This window comes from Aulostomus chinensis, chromosome 21 (genome assembly GCF_037954235.1).
Source record: "Aulostomus chinensis isolate RoL2024-O1b breed Wild chromosome 21, RoL_Achi_v1.0, whole genome shotgun sequence".
NCBI classification, from domain to species: Eukaryota; Metazoa; Chordata; class Actinopteri; order Syngnathiformes; family Aulostomidae; genus Aulostomus; species Aulostomus chinensis.
The window spans coordinates 16,907,501-16,926,913 of record NC_141340.1 but is presented as its reverse complement, the minus strand read 5'-3'; the positions used below and the strand labels follow the sequence as shown (position 1 = coordinate 16,926,913).

Here is a 19,413-nt window from a genome sequence, read left to right as displayed (position 1 = left end):
AGCCATTGCTCCTGAGCATCAATATAGCTAAACGTTCCAAACGCATTGTTCTGAATGATACATGTCCCTTTTAGATGGCAATAGAATGTTGTTTTTTATGGGACAAAGTCGTTAACACTGTGGAAAACCCTCATTTACATCTCCACCATTAAAGGGCTTTGAAGGGCTTGTCAATAGGGATCAATATTTCCCTCAGCTTAATCAGGCTCCCTTTTTATCACAGCTACAAAGCCAGTACATGATACAATGCATAATTATGATGAGACAATTGGGTTGATAATAGGCCCGTATTTATGCATACCACAGGGATGAAAGTCCCCAAATGTTAAGAATTTGTGCTGGGAAGGGATGGGAGTTTGAAGATGTATGAGTAGGGTAGATAGGGTGAGGGAGGGAAAAGGAGATAAAGGTGGTGGTGGTGTAGGTGTTAAGATGCTGCATGAAAAGGGAAAGGTTAATTAAAAGCATGTGAGAAAAAAAAAAAAAAGACAGTCAGACAAAGGTGCTGGAAAACACCAGTGAGACACAGAGCAGAACTGCAGGCAGATAAAATGGGTAAGATGAGACCAAGTCAAAAAAACATTTTCAAAATGGACACTTGACACAAGGACCCGTCACTATTGGTGTGTCCCCCTGAGTAGTACTTACAGTACAGGTGGCACACCAGCAGCGGAAGTGATTGCTTATTTGGGCCCAGAGGATTCTGGGTGCAATTATGGCAATAATTGCAGATTACAATGAACACAGCCTTCTGATGATAATAGGCATCAGTACATGGTGCCAATCAAGCTTTCATTAACAGCACAATAAATTGAAACTCTAAAGAGGGTGCACAGATGTTGGTGCATGTCCCTAAGTAGCACTTGTTGAGACATGGCTATCATGTTCTTTATACTGTCTGAGCAAAATCAGTTGTATTAGTTATAGTCCATCTGATTCTTGTGGCTTATGTTGACAGGAATGCAGGGTGCATACATTATGCCTTTTATGTGGTTGTGGGTCATTAAGTGGCTCAGTAGGCTAATGCTTGTTATAGTGAAGTCCTGCTCATTAAAACAAACAAATAAACAAACAAACAAACAAACAAAAAAGGAAAAAAAATTCCACTCCTATATTATTGGATGAGGTTGCTCAAAAAGCATGTGCGAGTAAAGAAAAAATTAAACCACCCTCTGAAGAGTGCACACTTTCGTAATGCTATTTTTGATCTATACGATGGATCTGCCCCAAAATGTAATGGGTTCCTCCTTAACCCCTACTCAACCCTTCCACCAATTGGCCCAGTGATTTTTGCCAAATCCCCACAGTGGTGCACTGGTTAGCAGTGTTGCCTCACAGCAGAAAGGTTCCAGGTTCAAGCCTGGGGCTTTTCCATCTAAAGATTGTTCTCCCTGTGCCTGCTTGGGTTCTCTCTGGGAACTCCGGCTTCCATCCACAGTCCAAAGACAGGCAAGTTGGGTTGTTGGGTGACTCTCAATTGACCGTAGGTGTGGCTGTGAGTGTGAAAGGTTGTTTATCTGTTTATGTTGGCCCTGTGACGGACTGGCGATCTAGCCAGGGTGAACCCCGCCTCTCGCCTGAAATAAGCTTGGATAGAATGGATAGACAGATATACATTTTTAGTCAAATGATTAAGTTTGATCTTTAGCAATAATAATGCAGTTCCCATTGTTTCAGGCGGTTGAAAGCAGAAGCCTCCACGTGGCCCATCCCGGATAATGCTGACAACAGAAACTGTACCACAGTAACGGACCGAAGTAGCCAATTCTGCACCAACTACTTGTCAACTGTCAAGTCTCTCCCGCCGGACAAGCGAGCCACAATGTTGGTGTTGGTTGTTCCCTCAGTCAATGTGGGTAACACATGGGGGTGGGGGTTTAGTTTTCCAGTGAAAATACATTCATGTGCTCTGAAAGGTAGGGCTGGAAAGCTTAGAATTTGGGAAGAGCAGGAATCAAGCAGGAGCTGCCCTCTATTATTGCAAGAGCTGGCAACAGGCCTGTCTCTGCACATAAAAAGGATAGATTTAGCTGTCTTCTTGAGAGCTCCTTAAAGCTCGGGCAACTCAATGCGTAATTACTCAGCATGATTTTTGCAGATGCATCAGGTGTAAATTCCCCTCTGAATGCATTAATATCTGTAATGGACCTGAGCAAAAACAGCTGTGGGAAAGAACGGGAACTGGTTGCAATGTATGTCAGCAGAAATTAGTATGCATGTGTCACCCTGTTCATATGCGTATTAGGGGATATGAATAACCACTCAATCAGTTGGCTCTCAGCTTGGCTTCTGTGCAAGTAAAAAGATCGTATGCGTATATGTTTTCATGCGGGCATGTCTTGATCCCATGAGCTTGCAAGGCTTATCCATGTGGCTTTTCTTTTTAAAAGTCCCCTTCAAAAAAGCTACCACTCTTTTGTAATTAAATGAACAATAGGGAGAAAAAAAAAAGGATTCATATGTCACAGCATTTTCACAGCCAGCACCTTGCTTTTGTCCCGTTTAATTAGATTTGCTAAAATACATCTGTGTGGTTCCTGGCATGTCACCTCCAAATGAGTGCAACCACACGTAACACAGACTTGATGCATTTTTTTGAAACGAGCACAGACAAAAGTGTCACTCTCCCCAGTTCTCTGTCTGACTTCTCCTTACATGACGATACGATACTGAGAATGGTGAACCTATGACACATGCAGAGTAAGTGAGAGTAAGGATCCACGCCATCTCTAAAACAGAACCACTTCTGTTGCTGTCTCTGCTCACACAGTGCAAAATATTTCTGCAAAATGGCCACAAAACCAATCCCCAGATATATAACACTGAGGTTTTACTTGAAGAAAAGTGAGAAACCACTGCTGTGCATGTCAGTGTGTGTGCCTGTGTATGACCCCCCCATCCCAACTGTATTTTTCAATCTGTACTGCTGACAGGGGTCATGAGCCCGTTAAAGCTAAAGTTGAGGATATGTGGATGCTTGTCCGTGTAACAGTCATCCTTTTATCCAGGAGGATTTACAGATGTCTCAAGCACCACAAGGCTTAGGACGAGGATGCAAACTAGCAACCCCCCACACACACTTTTTTTTTTTTTGTCTGTTGGTGGCTCCACATGCTCTATAACTGACACAGACCAATAAAGGGATAAGCCAATCACTGGGAGCATATTACGGGTCATACCAGCATATGTGTGGTCAGAGGGCAGTCACAGCTAATTAGAATCAGAGCAACAGAGGTTTATAACCTCAAGAATGACTTTTAAAGGGTGGAAGTTTAACAGAAATTCAGAGACTTGTAACAGACTTTGTTCTTTACCAATTTAATGGAGGGAAGCTGAACTGCTGGGGCTTCAGTGGGAGTTTAAAATCAGACATAATGTTCATTCTTATCTGATCACTGTTGATTGAAATTCTATCACATCATCTGTTTTTGGCTCTGGCCCGAGTATCTCCATGCAGCAGATGATGAGGCAGGCTTCTGAAGTTTGGGCCCTTTGGCAATCTTGTATCAAGTCAAAGGCTTAGCTCATCTTTATTCCATCACACTGTGGACTTACACTTATTTCAAAGACAGATAGATAAAGGTTTTGAGGGGAGATGGACAGCCTTTGGGACCTACCGCGATGATGGAAATAGATTATATCTGCATTACCGCTGGTCAATTCTGAAGGGGAGAGGGACAAAGATAAAGCATTTTGTCTTCAGAGGAAATCAGCATATATCAACCAATCTGCCAGGATTTTGTGGCAATCAAATGATAGAATTTGAAACATATGCCTCATCGAGCATTCCTCTTCTCACTTTACTCTCTTTGCATCTTCATAAAAAATACGTATTTTTCTTTTTCCCTCTGGCTACTTCATTTCTATCTTTTCCTTCCATGTGTCATCGCTGAATGCCTCAATCCTCCTCGGTGGTTACAGGGATAGCTCATGAATTCCCTTTTGTCCCCCTCATCCTCTCCCACTAGCCTGGTAAGTGACAGCTGCAGGCCGGACAAAGGCCTGATAACACCCTGGATTTGTCAGGCTCTGACTTCACCCATGTCCTTCTGTGACTGATGCACCGACAGGGGCGCCTTGCCAGCTAAAGAACCCCACTTCAAGTTGCAGGCTCTAGTTGAGCCGAGGATGACTGTACATGCTTATGCATGTAGCTATGTTTCCTTCTAGACTCAAAGAAGCCCATATGAAGTCCTTGGGAGTCCTACGAAGCCATCATCTGGGATGTCTACCTTGGCCATGGTAGTGGCGTGACCAGGAGGCATGGGGCTCTGATCAATTAGGGGAAAAAGCAATGCCTTTGGAGCTGCACCCTCTTACATTCTGTCAAGCATGACTGGCCCCAGATGCACTGTTCATCTCCTGCTTCCTTAGTGTTGGAAATGAAGAATGAGCTACGCTATGAAGAGAGCCACAGAAGGCCCTGAACTGAGAAAACACAGCTCACAGGAAATGAAATAAGAAAAAACCTCTTCTCCCATCTCTTTTCCCTTTAAGGACCTTCATCCTTTTGGATATCAAAAGCCCCAATTCCACCAACATACTGCTCCCACTTCACCTTAATTTGCTTTATTACCAAACACACACACACACACACACACACACACACACACACACACGACTAATACACCTCCCAAACAATTCCAAATACATTTTTTTTTTTTAATTTCTAAGAAATGTTTGAGGGAATCCTCAAGCCGCCGCTGGCTACGTTTTACTAAAAAATACTTGCACCATTCTGTCCTGCCTCTTAACAGGTCAATGGCTGTGTTCCACTTGCAATGTATTGATGTATTACTTGTGGTTACAAGGAGCCCAGTTTGACTTTTTACACACAAGTCAAAATGTGATATTGATGAAGGTGTTTTCTGTCTTTTTTACGTAAATCAGACTCAGTCCTTTAATCATATGAGGCAGTAAGTTGGAGGCGGCTGTAGGAGGTTGTAGTAAGGTGCAGATAAAAATGCAGATAAAAAGTGCCACCCTAAAAAAAAAAAAAGTGGATGGAAGCACTTGTTTGCGAACTATTCGTGGAGAACAGCCATAGCCAGACTGCAACTGCATCTATTACGGAGGACCATTTCACAAGATTCATTTGGATTAATCTCACAAGTAAACCAGTTTAAATCCAACAAGAGCAGAATTGAGCTGTCTTTTCTGCTCACCTCATCCACTGAGTTTAAAACAAACCTAAATATTTAAATAGAAGAAAGATACATTTCATCCCACCAAGCACTGGCCACTTTTCAATGTTGTTTTCCTGGGAAGAAATTAGCTAGAGGGCTTATAAGCGACAGTTGTGTCTTCCATAAAGAAATGGATGATATTCGTAGTTAAAATCTGGGATCCAAAGCAACTTTTTCAGAGGCACTTGCTTAGACAGAGATTGACTTGGAGGATGGCTGAGACTGCACAACATTTTCAGAGAGGCTCAAACTCACACATGCATCTGTCCATAACACTGTCCATCCGGAGCAGTGGCCCTTCGTAAGGACGCAAAGCTGCAAAGTAAAACTATAATTCAAGTGAAACACTTTCCCAAAACATTCAAGCACATGCAGAAATGTGTGAGGTCACACCCTAGAACACCAAATACTTTCAATCAGAAACATATTAACACTATGAAAGCACATGCGTAATCAGATGGCATCATTTATGCGATCCCAATGCTGTTTATGTTGCACGGATGAATCTGATACGTCAACATCTCTCATCAGGGCGAGGCGAGTGAGGTGTCTCTCCCCTCTAGGGTGTAAGGGCCTTGGGCTAAAATATCCATGCAAACAAGTAAGTTCAGCTTTTATGAGCCCATCAGGTTTTAAAGACATCTTTTATGAGATATCAGCTACCTTGAAACTAGGAGGCCTGGAGGGGTGAGATGGGGAATACTTTATGACTTTGGCTTCCAGGATACTATTTTTATTGACCTTGGCACCCAAACATTTGTTCCAAGTATAGGTTGGCATGGCGAGAAATGAAATTGGGTGTCGGTGCATTAGTCGTCCTCAAATTATTCCGGTGAGGCCGGTGTGCTGCAATCCTAAGTGATCTTTGTAGGTACCTCTGCTGAGAACCACCTGAAGCAGAGGACATGTCTAAAATATAACATCCTGAGACAAGCACAAGAAAGAAACTTAATTTGTTTATGGATAATAAAAAGAGCCAGGAAAAATCAGTTTGTACTCTCTTGTGTCTTGGTGGAGTCCTGCAGTCACAGTTTCTAAAAAGCAGCGTTGTAAACAGCCCTGAACCTGCCTGAGCAGGTCCAACAGAGCTCATCACACAGCTGTGTGACCCTAGGAACCCTGCCAACCTCCCCTCCCCCCAACTCTGCATTTTGAGACTGCATCATCTTCAGCTGCTCTCAAATGCAGGAATGTCCACAGGAGGCTTATTAGAGAGCACAAGAAAACAGACAGGAAGAAGGAAAGCAAATCAAAAAACAAGACCTTGGGGTCAAATTATGAAAACACAACTCTAAACCCAAATGATCACTAAACATACTAGTAAAATGTTACAACGAACAGTAAACTTACTATTAGTAATGCAGGTAGTTTAGTATGAACTAACTGTCCTTTACTATTATTGTCAAGTGTTACATACTGAATGAAATGTACTTGCAGATGCTTGCTAATGGCAGGAAATAGTTCACCTAATTACAAGGAGGTTAGTCAGTTTCATGTCTTGGCACGGTTAGCAATTCCATTTCCATATAAAATGTATTTCAACTTTCCACAAAATAATAAAAGCAAATTATGCCTCACACCTCACCATGTTCACCTTAACAGCTCTGCAAACTGATTTCACCTGTACCGTAGGATTTATGCAGAATATATGTAGTATGATTTAGAGCATTGTTTAAAAAAAAACCCTATGGTTAAAAAAAACTGGCGTAGCTCTTTAATAAAAATAATGACATATACAGTACATATATATATATATATATATATATATATATATATATATATACATAAATAAAATAATTTCCATAAGCATATAACTCTCAATAATATTTCTTGGAGTTTTCCTGAGTGGCAATGTCATTGGCTAACTATTATAAAAGCCTAGCATTAGATTTAGAATTAGCAATTAATCAGCAATTGAGTACATATCAAACATGTTTCAGGAGACATCTGATGCATCATTCCCAGTGATACTGGTTAGTGATACTGGTTAGCTTGGAAGACTTAGATCTTTTTGTACATCGTAGTTAGGTTTTGTCTTTTTTTTCTTCCCCAAAATCCATTTTAATGGCAAGCAGAACAATTTCCAGTTTTTTATCAAGTCCACCAGATTCAGCCAGAGAGATCTACACCTCTCAGTATTTCCTTTACTCCAGCCCAACATCACACTGTGCTGACTGCAGACAATCACTCCTTGTCCAAATGTCAGTGTCTGGCAAACAACAGGCAAGCCACAAGTCAACGGTAAATAATTCACATCAGCCACCCTTTCCACAGGTGCTGCTCCAGCATTCACAATACATAATTAAAGAGAGAGGAACGGTAGCTTGTCAGTCAAGAGTCAGGGCAGCTTTAAACAATACAAATATTTATAGTGCATGTACAAAATCAGAACTAAAAACGATGGATCCCCATGATATTTTGCTCATGGCACAGCTGGTCCCAGCTTGAAGTGCAAAGGAGACTGAAAGGATGTAGGGGTTGGGAAGACAGACTGGAGAAAGACTAAAGAGCCTTTAAAGAGACTAGAGTAAATCCAACAGAAACAGCCCCCCCCCCCCCCCCCCACACACACACACACACACACACACACACACACACACTGGTGCATTGGAATAGTTCCTCTGTCTTCCATTACTGGATTAAGTCTTTGAGCTTTATTCTGAGAGCCAGGAAGAGAGAGAAGGGAAGGTCACGGGTCACAACCGATAGGATTGGCAACTCAGACAGATGAGACGACAAAATAAAAGCCAGTCCAGCAGCATAATTTAGGCTTTTTATGTTTAATAATAACCAGTGTGACATTTAACATGTTGGCAGATATGGACAGATGAGGTGACAAAAACTGGAAAATAACCAGAGTATGTTAATAAGATAATTATAGATAAAGTAATAAGACCATAATGTTCACATAACAACACAACCTAAGTGTCCTGTCCGAGAAAAAGGCACTTGAGGACCAACCAAGTGATTTGTGTGACTTGTATCATTACATCTCTCCTTTTTGTTACACAACAAAAAGTGCTGGATCAACTTTATTAATTGTGTGAGTCTTCTGTGGGCGTTACAATGCCATTTGCATTCGTGCCAGTCCATGAAGCCACACAATGAAATCAATAAAGAAGAAATCCTTTCATTATTGCGATATCCCATGAACCTCCAGGAGGCTTACATATGTTAATACCCCTTCAACCTGTGACCTGCACATTCATGACATCATTATCAACCCAGCCAGACATAATGTTGGCCTGTCACTGCCATGATCTATGGATGCAGCGGCACTCTGCTTTAATGAAGCCGTAATGATGCCTTAAACTGTGGAAGCCGTGATGAGCCCCAGCATGGCCATCGCTCGGCTTAATGTGACTACACATCCATCAACTTGCATCAAGGATCAATCAATCAAAAGCCTCTTTGACAGCTGGGAGGCCCCCCCAACCCGGTGCACCACTATGACCACCATAAACACAAACTCACAAACATCAGTGGCTGTGATTATGATCTTAATCATCATGATGACTGGAGGCCACAACTTCCCCTGTGACCGACATGCTAATCAGGAGCACTGGCAGTCAATAATTATGGCATAGAAAGGCCATCAGGTGCTGACTTTGGCAAGAATAATTACATATTTTAATCCCGATTGGTTAAAAAGGATTAACTTGGATGAATGAGAAAATGTCAAGGACTAAGAGAGAACAAAGTTAACTTACAATGAACTTGTTTGATATATAATTTTGACCTAAATTTGTGTAGGCATTCCTAAAGCTGAACTTATGAGAGTGCAGTGAGGCCACTAATGATTTGAAAGTGTCTTTGTCTTCCCTTGAGATTTAAAGGGTTATAACTGTCCATGCTCAGTGGAACAGAGAGCCATGAGGTCCTCTGTGACAAGCCTTTAGACTGCAGGACAGTGTCAGTGGCAGCATTCCCAGAGAGCACACACTTCTGCACGAGAAGGAGAACCGAAGTGGTGATTTCTTGAGGTTCTTATCAGAAATTTGGTCAAGTCATCTATTGTTTTAGGGGCAAAACGGTGATTATCTGAAGTAGGCAACGATATGAACCTTCACTGACAAGACCTGCAGTCCAGCGTTTCAACAATAACAAAAGGAAGATAGTTACCCAGATGTAACTTGAGGTCTGTAAGTAGACCTCCACTTGGAACAATTCAATATGCTTTGCAACAGACATACATTTCTAGATTTCAAGTACGGTGTTTAGAAGGAGCAACTATATAGACAAGCTTGATATCAAACACCCTTGCTCACACTTCCTGTGCCCCCTTAAACGTAGCAATGAAACTCAACTTGTAATAAGACGGCTCTTCGTGGGGAATACTCGTAGAATTGGGTTACCTAGGGGGTAACTAAAAACTAAATTCACAAAAAAACAAAAAAAAATGAACAAGTCATTGATTGCGGACCACCTGTCTAAGAGTCTCATGATGCTTTGCGTGGAAAACAAGAGTGACAACGACTGAAGCCTTCATCTAAAAGCTGCAAGGGAGCCTTCTTCCAGCCCTGCACTGAATGGGGAACCAGTGAACCAATTATCATGAGCAGCCACAGCTTGTTCTTATAATATGAATACACAAAAAGTAGAGTAGTTAGCCAGGTAAATGTTTTCAGTTGATTTTCCCACAAAAGTGCTGGGGTTGATAGGTTGATTCAGGTTTGTTTTTTTGTTGTTGTTTTTTAAACACAGGAACAGCCTTGGAGGGAAAGGTGCCTGGAACCAATGGTCACAGTAGGCCTACTCCATGGGAATGTCTTAACTACAAAATGAGCTGCTACTCCACCATTAGCTGCAGCTACCAGGCACACCGTGCAAATTCTTATAAGCCTTAGCCCAGCGAGAATATAATGTGGAAACAGCAATACATACTTTGGGTACAATGAGACAAGATGAAAAATTGAATATTAAGAACACATTAACACTGAGAGATGGCATGAAAGGTAAACTCATAAAGGTAAAGGGCCTTAGCTGGCTTTTGCTCATTCAGCTCTAGCCCTGACAATTACTAACATGGGTGTGAGGCAACATGCTTTAATGAAGACCGTTAGCAGGCCTGTATTAGCGACCATGAATGTCAGGCATCTACCCACCTTTATGTTCTAGAACATCCGGATGAATGAGCTTTAGACTAAAGTAGTTGCCCTGAGCAACTCACTGTGACGTGGACATTTGAGCTGTCTAGCCTACAAAAACAATGATGCGAGTACAGAATTTCTTTGGGTTACGTCCCCCAGACCACCACCGCCACCACCCCAACTTTATTTGCACATACTACGTTGACGGTTATTAACAGGGTGTCTTCCATGCTGAGAGCACATGCCAAGGGTTGAGACCAAATAAGCCAAATTTGACAATCTGAGATGAGAATGGCCTGCCGTCAGCCACGTTCCTAATGTGTCATCTAATATCAGACAGAGCTATTCAAGCCTGTGAGGAGGTTCACTTTGGCACTAAGTGTTTTGACAGCCCTTTCATTGAGAGGAAGATGCACTGAAGCCAAAACCTTCAGGAGGTTAAGGAATGGATGACAGTGAAGACACTTGGAAGACACCAGAATCCCAGACAGGCCACAGTGGACAATGGATTGTGCTCACAAAAGAGACCAAGCGGTCACGGGGTACACCCGCAGATGGTTACTGTGCTAACTGATGTGTGAATGAATGGACCAGTGAGTGGCCTACAAGCTAAATTTAGATGCTGTCACTACAGCTGTGTGTACACACATATCAGCATACACACCCACAGACACAAAATGATCATTCTCCCTAACCCTCAGCATAGGGGGTGATGGGGGCATCGGAACAAAGGCATTAAGTAGGAGTGAGCCCTTTAATTACAGGCCAGTGTTGGGAGAACTCTCTAAAGAGCAGAGAATAATAGAGGTCTTTGGTAATGCTCAACCTGATTAGTTAACACATATCCTCCAGATATGAAAAAGGAGACCCTCTTGCCCACAAAGCAATGACCACACAATGGAGATGCAATAATTGTCATTTAACTGAGAACTGAGTGACTTGTCCAACTGGGGGTCTGAAATACCTGAAGCAAATCTAATTAGGTTGCTCCACTGAGTGCAACTAATACCTCATTACTTATCATCCTCTTTAGCATGAATCTAAGCTGATGTTTGGTATACTTACTATAGAATAACCACAGTAGTTTTGATACAACAGTATACTGTAATAGTATGGCTGCAAAAATTGAAACGCTTAAAAAAGACGAGTTCATTCTACATCCGACTTTTTTTTTTTCTTCCTATGAGTTGCCAAAGACTTATAACCTCACAACAACTAAGCCCTGAAATCAATTTTAGTGGTTTAAAAGCACTTGAGAGGTGATACTGAACGAATAAATTGGTTATTTGGTCCATATTTTGTTAAGTGAGCCCTTTCAGTAGTGAACGTGTGAAGGATGAGGGCTATAAATAACTTGACTGCTGACTGTATCTTTATTATCACAAGAGAAGTGAGAGTTTCCCTGTCAGTGCATTTGACAGGCTTAAGGACAACTTCTCATGCCTGGAAAAATTGGATTTGAGGTGCGGTGGCTTTGGGGGGAAAAAAAAAGAGGAAAAAAATGAGCCAAATCCCTCCCCACCACTGCTACCTTCAAAAATTCAAAGAAGTGATGAGCAGTAGTAAGGTAATAGTTTCTATTTCATGTTTTAAAGTCAGAACTAAGGTATAGGAGGCTGGCCAGGAGCTCATGAATCATGAAAGGTGCAGATTAAAGACCAGTATCACCTCTATGCAGCCCTTCCACCCTCCCCTTTCTCCACCAAAGCATCGGTAAATTGCTCTTCTTAAAGACAGCAGGACAAGCACCTAAAATGGACATCCTCTGAACCACACGAGGAGTCAAAACCTCCCTCTCTCATCAGTGACAGTGAAATCAAGTGGTACTGTTGGCCTTCAGCCCACTGAACACCAAAATCAAATGCCACCGTCAGTGTACACTAAAAGAATGAAATGAACTCCAAAAGCACTCCCCTTTGTCATATTCTGATCAAAACCAAGGTCTTTCCAAAAATAGCCTTCAAAGGCAAGTTAATATGGCAATGCATAACTTGTGCCATACCCCAGGATCTTGTAAAGATTAATGAGAGGGGAGATAAAGTAGACTGATGTGTATAAGAGAACCAAAAGCAGCTGGTAGCAGTAAAGGGTGGTTGCCAATTGGCTGACGTTCACAGAACGCTAATCTCCAAAATAGGGTGTGTCAGCCATACTGAAAATGGCAAAAAAACAAACAAAGGTCGCCTTAACTGTGGTTGTCTCGCAACTTTCTCGTTTTGTTAGCGAGAAGAAAGCACTTCACACGTTAAGAGACGAGGCAAATAAAAACATATCAGTCACCGAGACGATAAAAATAAGGAGAAAAACAGCCAATTATCAACCTTTACCCAGAAATTTCAATCACATCACACCACAAAGATGAGCCATAAAACTGTTTGTCAGATTTATTTCACGCTGTCGAGCAGCTTCAATATGTGCATGCTTATGTTTGTGGGGCCCGCCCTGTTTTCATCTTACGAGAGACAGATGACGTTTTTCTGGACTTTTATATGGCTGTTTGAGAATGGTAACCTAGGCTTGAACTGAAAATTCTGGCATATTTTTCCTTCACGTACATCCATATCTGCTCAAGGCCATTACGATATTTCCCAAGTGAGTGATTTCCAAACTTATGCAGCATGAATTGCCAATTGCTCCAGTAAGTCCAATATTCTCCTCTTCTATATTGGTAATGGCCACTTTGCAAGCCAAGTGGTAATGCGCTGATATGCTGTTTTCCTCCATATGCAATTTCAGATTAATTTCCTGTGATGAATGGGAATAGAGACAGAAAACAAGATCGCTCCTAACAAGTCGAGTCTCTTTGTCCAGAATGTAAGTGGCAGAGATTATGAGACATCGACAGAAGAAATGAGAGCTCACCACACGCTCTGCTGGTTGTGCCCCTCCAACAGGAAAACCTTTGATAATGAACTCTAGACCTTTACTCTGCTCCTCAGTGGCAAAGACAGGAAGAGTGTGAGACCATTACTGTCATGATCAAAGTCAAGCTTCAGCCCTCCTTTGTCTTCTCTTTCATCCCCAGTCAGCTGAAGTTTGAACTTCAAAACTGTGTGAGTACACTCTCGAAAAGTTAATTGTTTGTGGCGAAAATACACACAAAAAAAAAAAGGTCTTGAAATCGATAAAGCCCAGGAAACTTTTATAAAATATGTTATGAGTCTACATTTGCTGATACGTTTTCATGTACACGTTTGTAGTCCACCTCAGGAAAGCAGCTGTCAATGAACTGTCTTAATTCATTGGCACGATGCCTCCTCCTTGCCTACTGAAGCATAGACTCTCCACTGCTGCTGTGATTTAACGAAGGTGAGGATAAGCCTTTCTTTAGCTTTTGCTGAGCTTTTCAAAGCATACATTTGGTAGACAATTGAACCCGTATTGACATACGGTCTATCTCTTCTCCACACACACTCAATAACAGAGCGTTCCATGTCTTGGTCAAGGTCACCTTGACACGTGCGTCAAGAATTTAACCACAAGACCTCAATAGCGATGAACCTGTAGCTCTAATTTAAAGCCAGCGTTTTGTTTTTGTTTATATCTGGCAATGAAGCTAAACATTCCAGTAAATATGCTCCAGTTGATACGCCCTCACCAAATTACTGGCATGTGAACACCATTTATTGTAAATATGTGAAGCATTTTAATGACGTAGATTTGTTTATTTGGATACAGTACTTCTCAGTAAACCACCTGAGCTATAAAGCAAGCAACTGAGCAACACAGAGAAAACAGAAACACAAGCAGAATTTCTGGATTCTTGATTTCTGGAGTTTGTTAGTGTCTATTTGGAATATTTATCTGTTTGAATTCAGTTATGAGAACAACATATGGATGAAAGTTAATATTTATTAAATCAGGTATACACTGGAAGACAGGAAAATTATAAGTTCAGTGATAAAAAGTTGACCAAACTGTTATATATTACAAGGTCATATTTCTACAATCCATCCATCCATTTTCTATATTGCTTATCTGTTGAGGAACGGGGGGGCTGAAGCCCAGGTGACACCCTGCCGGATCACCAGTCCGTTACAGGGCTATTTCAACAACTGTATAGTTGAGATAGAAGTCCTAATTATTGTCATGACATAGCGTATGGCTTTTCCAAGAGCATTAAATATCAAGAGAGAGGTCGTTACATCCACATATTTTATCCTGACCACACAATAAGCTGTACAAACCTGAGACCATAAATTCAATACACTAAGAAAAATACACACTTAATTCCCTCGGACAGGCTCACAACTATCCAAGCTCCACGTCTGATTTCACATGGCTGTCTCATCGATCACAGCCAGAGGTCTCTGGTATTAAAGATGCATTTTATCCATTTATTTGCAGATCAATGGGAGAGTTACTGAAATGAGTGGTTTGCTGACCATCCAGGTATCTAAATTGATCTGGTTGTGCACTTAATCCTCTCTTGCCCACCTGAGTCCGTCTCAGGTTTGCCCTCTCTCACCTCAGTTGTGTATTAGGGAGATGGACCGTAGACGAGACTGTGACCTGGACTAGCGAGTCAGAATAAAGTTTGATGGCAGCACCAGGAGATGGTTATGTTGGCTTGTGTCCTTTACAGCACTGCGATAATTAACAGGTTGCACAGAAACAAAAGAAATTTACGAATATGTAATGGATCTTCCTTGACACTGCCAAGTTTCCTCTCAATTAAATTAAGTCACATAAAAACACAAGGAGACGGGGAAGCGGACTGTCTGCATTTGGACACGAGAGTGTGTTGTGATTGCAGTGCAGTAGGGGACTAGCAACTTTATCATGAAAAACAATCACTATTCATGGTGTTTATTTGTCTTATAATCATGCAAAGGGACACTCGGGAAGTCAAAGGGGGACGATACGTGCAGAACCTTCATACAGCAACGTATATTTGTTCTCACGCCTGTGCGCGGCCACAGAGGAACACACATACACGTGCAAACACACCCAAATTCTTTTCATGATGCTCTGACCACCGAAAGCCCTCCAAAGAGACGGAATCAAATAAAGCTGTCAGTAGACAGAGATTAAAAAGGAGTGCTAAACAGTAAAAATCTGATTTATGAAGCTTGAGTTGGGTTGCTATGGGGGGTTTGGTGCCATGGTTACCCAGTGCAGGGTTAGGTTAGAGGGGGTGATTGAATGAGGAGCTGAAGAATGAGGAGAAAAGAAAGGAGACTTTTAACCTCCCACCCTCTCAACCCTTCCATCTTTTCATCAAGCCTCCAGCCTTTAGCAGGCTAACACATAAAAACAGAGTTTCAATGGAGGGGTCAAAGTCCTCTTCATAAATTACCAAAGCTTTGCTCATTGTTCGCCATTCAAGCCGCACCACTGCGTTTGTGTGGCGAATAAAGTAAAGCTTTAAAGGCAACAAGTTAATGATTTTAAATGAGATGGCTTTATTTTTAATCTCGTCTTTATTTCTGTTCTGTTGCTGTCTCCCCATTCCCTCCACTTCTGCCTGCTTGTTTTCCTCCTTCATGTTGCCACTGTCCTTCATTGTAAATAAACTGCTGTGCAGCCAGTCATTCTGCCAGCCAGCCTGTGTGGCAGTTCTGAGACCCACAGTGCTTTGTGCTGCCTCAGTGTGTTGTTGTGTTTTGTCTGTGGGAGCTGTCCTGTGCCATGCTGCTGTGTCCGGGGCCAAGGGCCTTTCCTATTGTCTTTTGCCATATGGAAGCCAGCACCAACACGGAGATAAGCCTGTCCTCATGCTGTTCACTGACCTTCTCAGGCACCCAGCTGGCTCTAAATGCAGAAATAATTATTATCCCAATTACCCAGGCCAACTCTTTCTCCTCTTTGTGTGTGTGTGTATGTGTGTGCATACATGTGCATGCGTGTGTGCGTGCATGTGTATGTTGGGGGGTCCCTACACAGAAGGACACCACTAAGAGGATGGTCGAATGCTGCCTCATGCACTGCATATTAACTTGTCTTTAAACATTTCATGCTAATGAAGAGTCTATGAATCAGATTTCAGTCACATGTATTTTTGCACAGGAAGGACTGGGATATAGCAGAGATAGAGCTATCAGGTTGGGGATTGGAATCCTCTGAATGCCACGAGGAAACTGCAGACTTTCAAAAAACAGAAACAGACTTTAAAATGCAGACGCTAAAAAACAACAACAACAACAAAAAAATATCACAAAGCATTAAATGCATTTACATTTAAATGGTGCAATTAAATCACTGTAAAACGCATAACGGGGCTCAATTTAGTCCTTGCATTTTATTATTCTTTCTTAAACAATTATTAAAAGGATTTCTAAATGAAATATTCAAACGTTGCAAAAAGGCTTCAGTGCTCATTATCACATTATGTAGCAAAATACCGAGCCCTCAAACAATCTGTTTGATACTTTCCTACAAAAAACCCCCCCCAAAAACAATGAATTCTTGAAACAAGAGTCGAAATATCACTACAGAGACCCAAGTGGAATAATGTTGGCACCAGCATTTCAAACTCCTAACCGTCAGCTTCTCACCTCACCTGAATCGGTTATCACAAATCTACCACGCTCGTTCAGGGGGCCAACTGTTGCGTCGTGAAACTTGTCCGCAAGTGCAGGGACGCAAAGCTGAATGGGAAACAATGGATCTGCTCACCAGATGTGAAAAAGGCAAAAATTCTTTGCATGTATTTCTCCCACACACCTGGAACCTGCCCCCAGGTGCCAAACGGGGGGTAGGAGCCGTCAGTGCAAAACTGAACTGTATCTCATGCGCTGTAAAAAAAAAAAAAAAAAAAAAAAAATTGTGAGGGGTCTGTGCCAAACGACATGACAATACTGTATATGTCAATGCTTCTCAAGATGGCAACAAGTTTTAAAAGACAATTGTAAATTGTTATTTTTGACTTCAGCATCATGGAATTTTTGCTACGTCGCTAATGTGCGACCCTGAACACACCTGCCACATTAGCCCCCCGACAATATTCAATAAAACTGCACAAAACGGTGGCACAAACATACCACACAGTCACTGAAAGCATCATTTGTGCCGAAACCGTCCGCACCATCGGCTCATCTTATCTCTCTGTATTTATTGCTTCTTCTCCCCCCCCCCCCCCCCCCAGGTGAAATGCTGAGGCTGCTGGGGATGTTGCTGATTCCTCCCTGAAGATTTACCCCCCCCCCCCACCCCCCCTTACTGAATGTCACGGGAGCTTTGGGCGCTCAAATCACTTTAGAAAGCTTTTTTTTTTTTTTTTTATCAGGCCGTATCACTTTGGGGCTCAAGCTCGGAAGAATGTAGAGGGAAGAGAAAATATCATATCCACGCCTGAAGAAATGGTCTCACTTATCTTCTGGGATCTTGGGAATGCTTCTGCCTGTAGATATATAATGAGGTGACTGCTATGATTGGAAAAAATAAAAAAAAAAAACTGCGGGAGGATTATTACAGCCCTGTTGACCAATGAGGAATTTTATTGACTTTGGTCTGTCAGGGCTTGGCCTCCATGTGGCATATTGCACACCTGGAGGTGTTTCACACAAGGGTTAAGCAATTCCAATTCAAAACAGGAGCAAAGTTGGCAGAAAATTGACCCGGCAGAAATTAAATTAAAAAAAAACTATTTTATCACGTCATCATAAATATTTGAATTGCATCGTGAGGTTTTGTCGCTCAGTTGAGTGATGGCACAGACAACTTCTGCATAGAAACATGGATTCCGAATTTATTCGGGTCGCAGAATTAAGGACGTCTGGGATAGCAGGGAGTTTATTTTATTGATTTTATTGTTATTCGTTCATGATATTATAATTTACCGCGTTTTTTTTTTTCAAGAAGATGTACACTTTTTTTTGCTGCCGTTGATAGAATCCGCATAGAATTAAATGTTTTTGATCACATTTTGTGCATCCCGAAAAAAGTATTGTGACGATTAAAAAGTAAAAAAAAAAAGAATATATTCAAAACATTCGGAGGCCAAAATTCACATTGTGCATTCACACATATCTACCACATTATTTCCTCATTTTAAACAACAGTTGGTGAGAAAAGAAGAGGCTTGAACAAAGTTAATCTTCCCAATCATAATTTCACCCAGCAGACCAATACAATATCTGAACTTCTGCTCACCTTCATGGAATAACGCAAACCCAAATTTAACTTATTATATCAATTCAATTTCAGTTCAGGGATGCACATCTGCAAGAGCCGTGCCGATCACGAATCACATTATCCAAGTACAGCTTTCAGAAGAGGTTCTTAAGATTACATAAAGAAATATAATTTCAAATCATTTTTTTTTTGTTCTTGTTCCCATTGAGTTTTGCAATAAATCATCGTAAGTTTCTCATGACATCATTTTCTGTCCACAAAGTTGTAATCTTTCAAATTGTGAGAATTCACTTTGGGACTTGAAAATGACCAGAAAGCATGAAAACAAAGTGCACCTTGGTGAAGTAATGAAAGTATCGAAGCATGGATTTGAAGAGATTAGACTGCCAGCACTTCCATTTATATTTCTCTATCTGGCCTTGCTTGACTCCATCACATGTCGAAAATGTTAAGAGGCGAAGGAGGGAGCAGCAGGTTGATTCGCGTGTGGTTGGGGATTCGGTCTGAACGAAGGCACCATGAGTTCTTTAAATCTGCCCGCTGCCAGGAAGGTGCATCATGCCGTGTATGAACGAGTGAATAAAAAGGCAGAAATACAAAGACTCCGATAAAGTGGAGAGCTACCCTTTGACTCAAAAGTCTTCATTAACACAACATTGTTCAGGTAATGAGTAGCGGAAATTTATGTGCGTCTGTTAGCGGCTGAGGAGGGAGAGCTCCCCTCACCCATGAAAAACTTCAAGTTTCTCCGGAAAGTACGAGGCTGCTTAGCTGATCATAATTTTTGGCACTGGACGCTGTAGAGACATCAGAGTCTAGACTCTGGTCGACCCTTATAGCGACAGTACACTGGGGACTTCTCATGTCTCTTTTACTTTGCTATGACTGGGACCTTTACCCCGTGTGTGTTTATGCACATGCTAGTGCCAAGTACATACAGACGAACTTTGTCATGGGAGATGCAGGGAACACTGACCTCCTCCACGCTGTCACATCCACACTAAAGATGAAAATGGTTCCTGTGTTGCCGATAACTACAGTGTCTCATCAGTATACCCCAA

The 19,413-nt window shown here is 41.7% G+C and overlaps 1 protein-coding gene across 7 annotated transcripts in view; it reads right to left on the bottom strand.

The window, feature by feature from the left end:
* LOC147241878 (partitioning defective 3 homolog) overlaps window positions 1-19,413 on the bottom strand; it is a 390,131-nt gene that overhangs the window by 18,748 nt on the left and 351,970 nt on the right. The gene's annotated exons all lie outside the window — the stretch shown is intronic.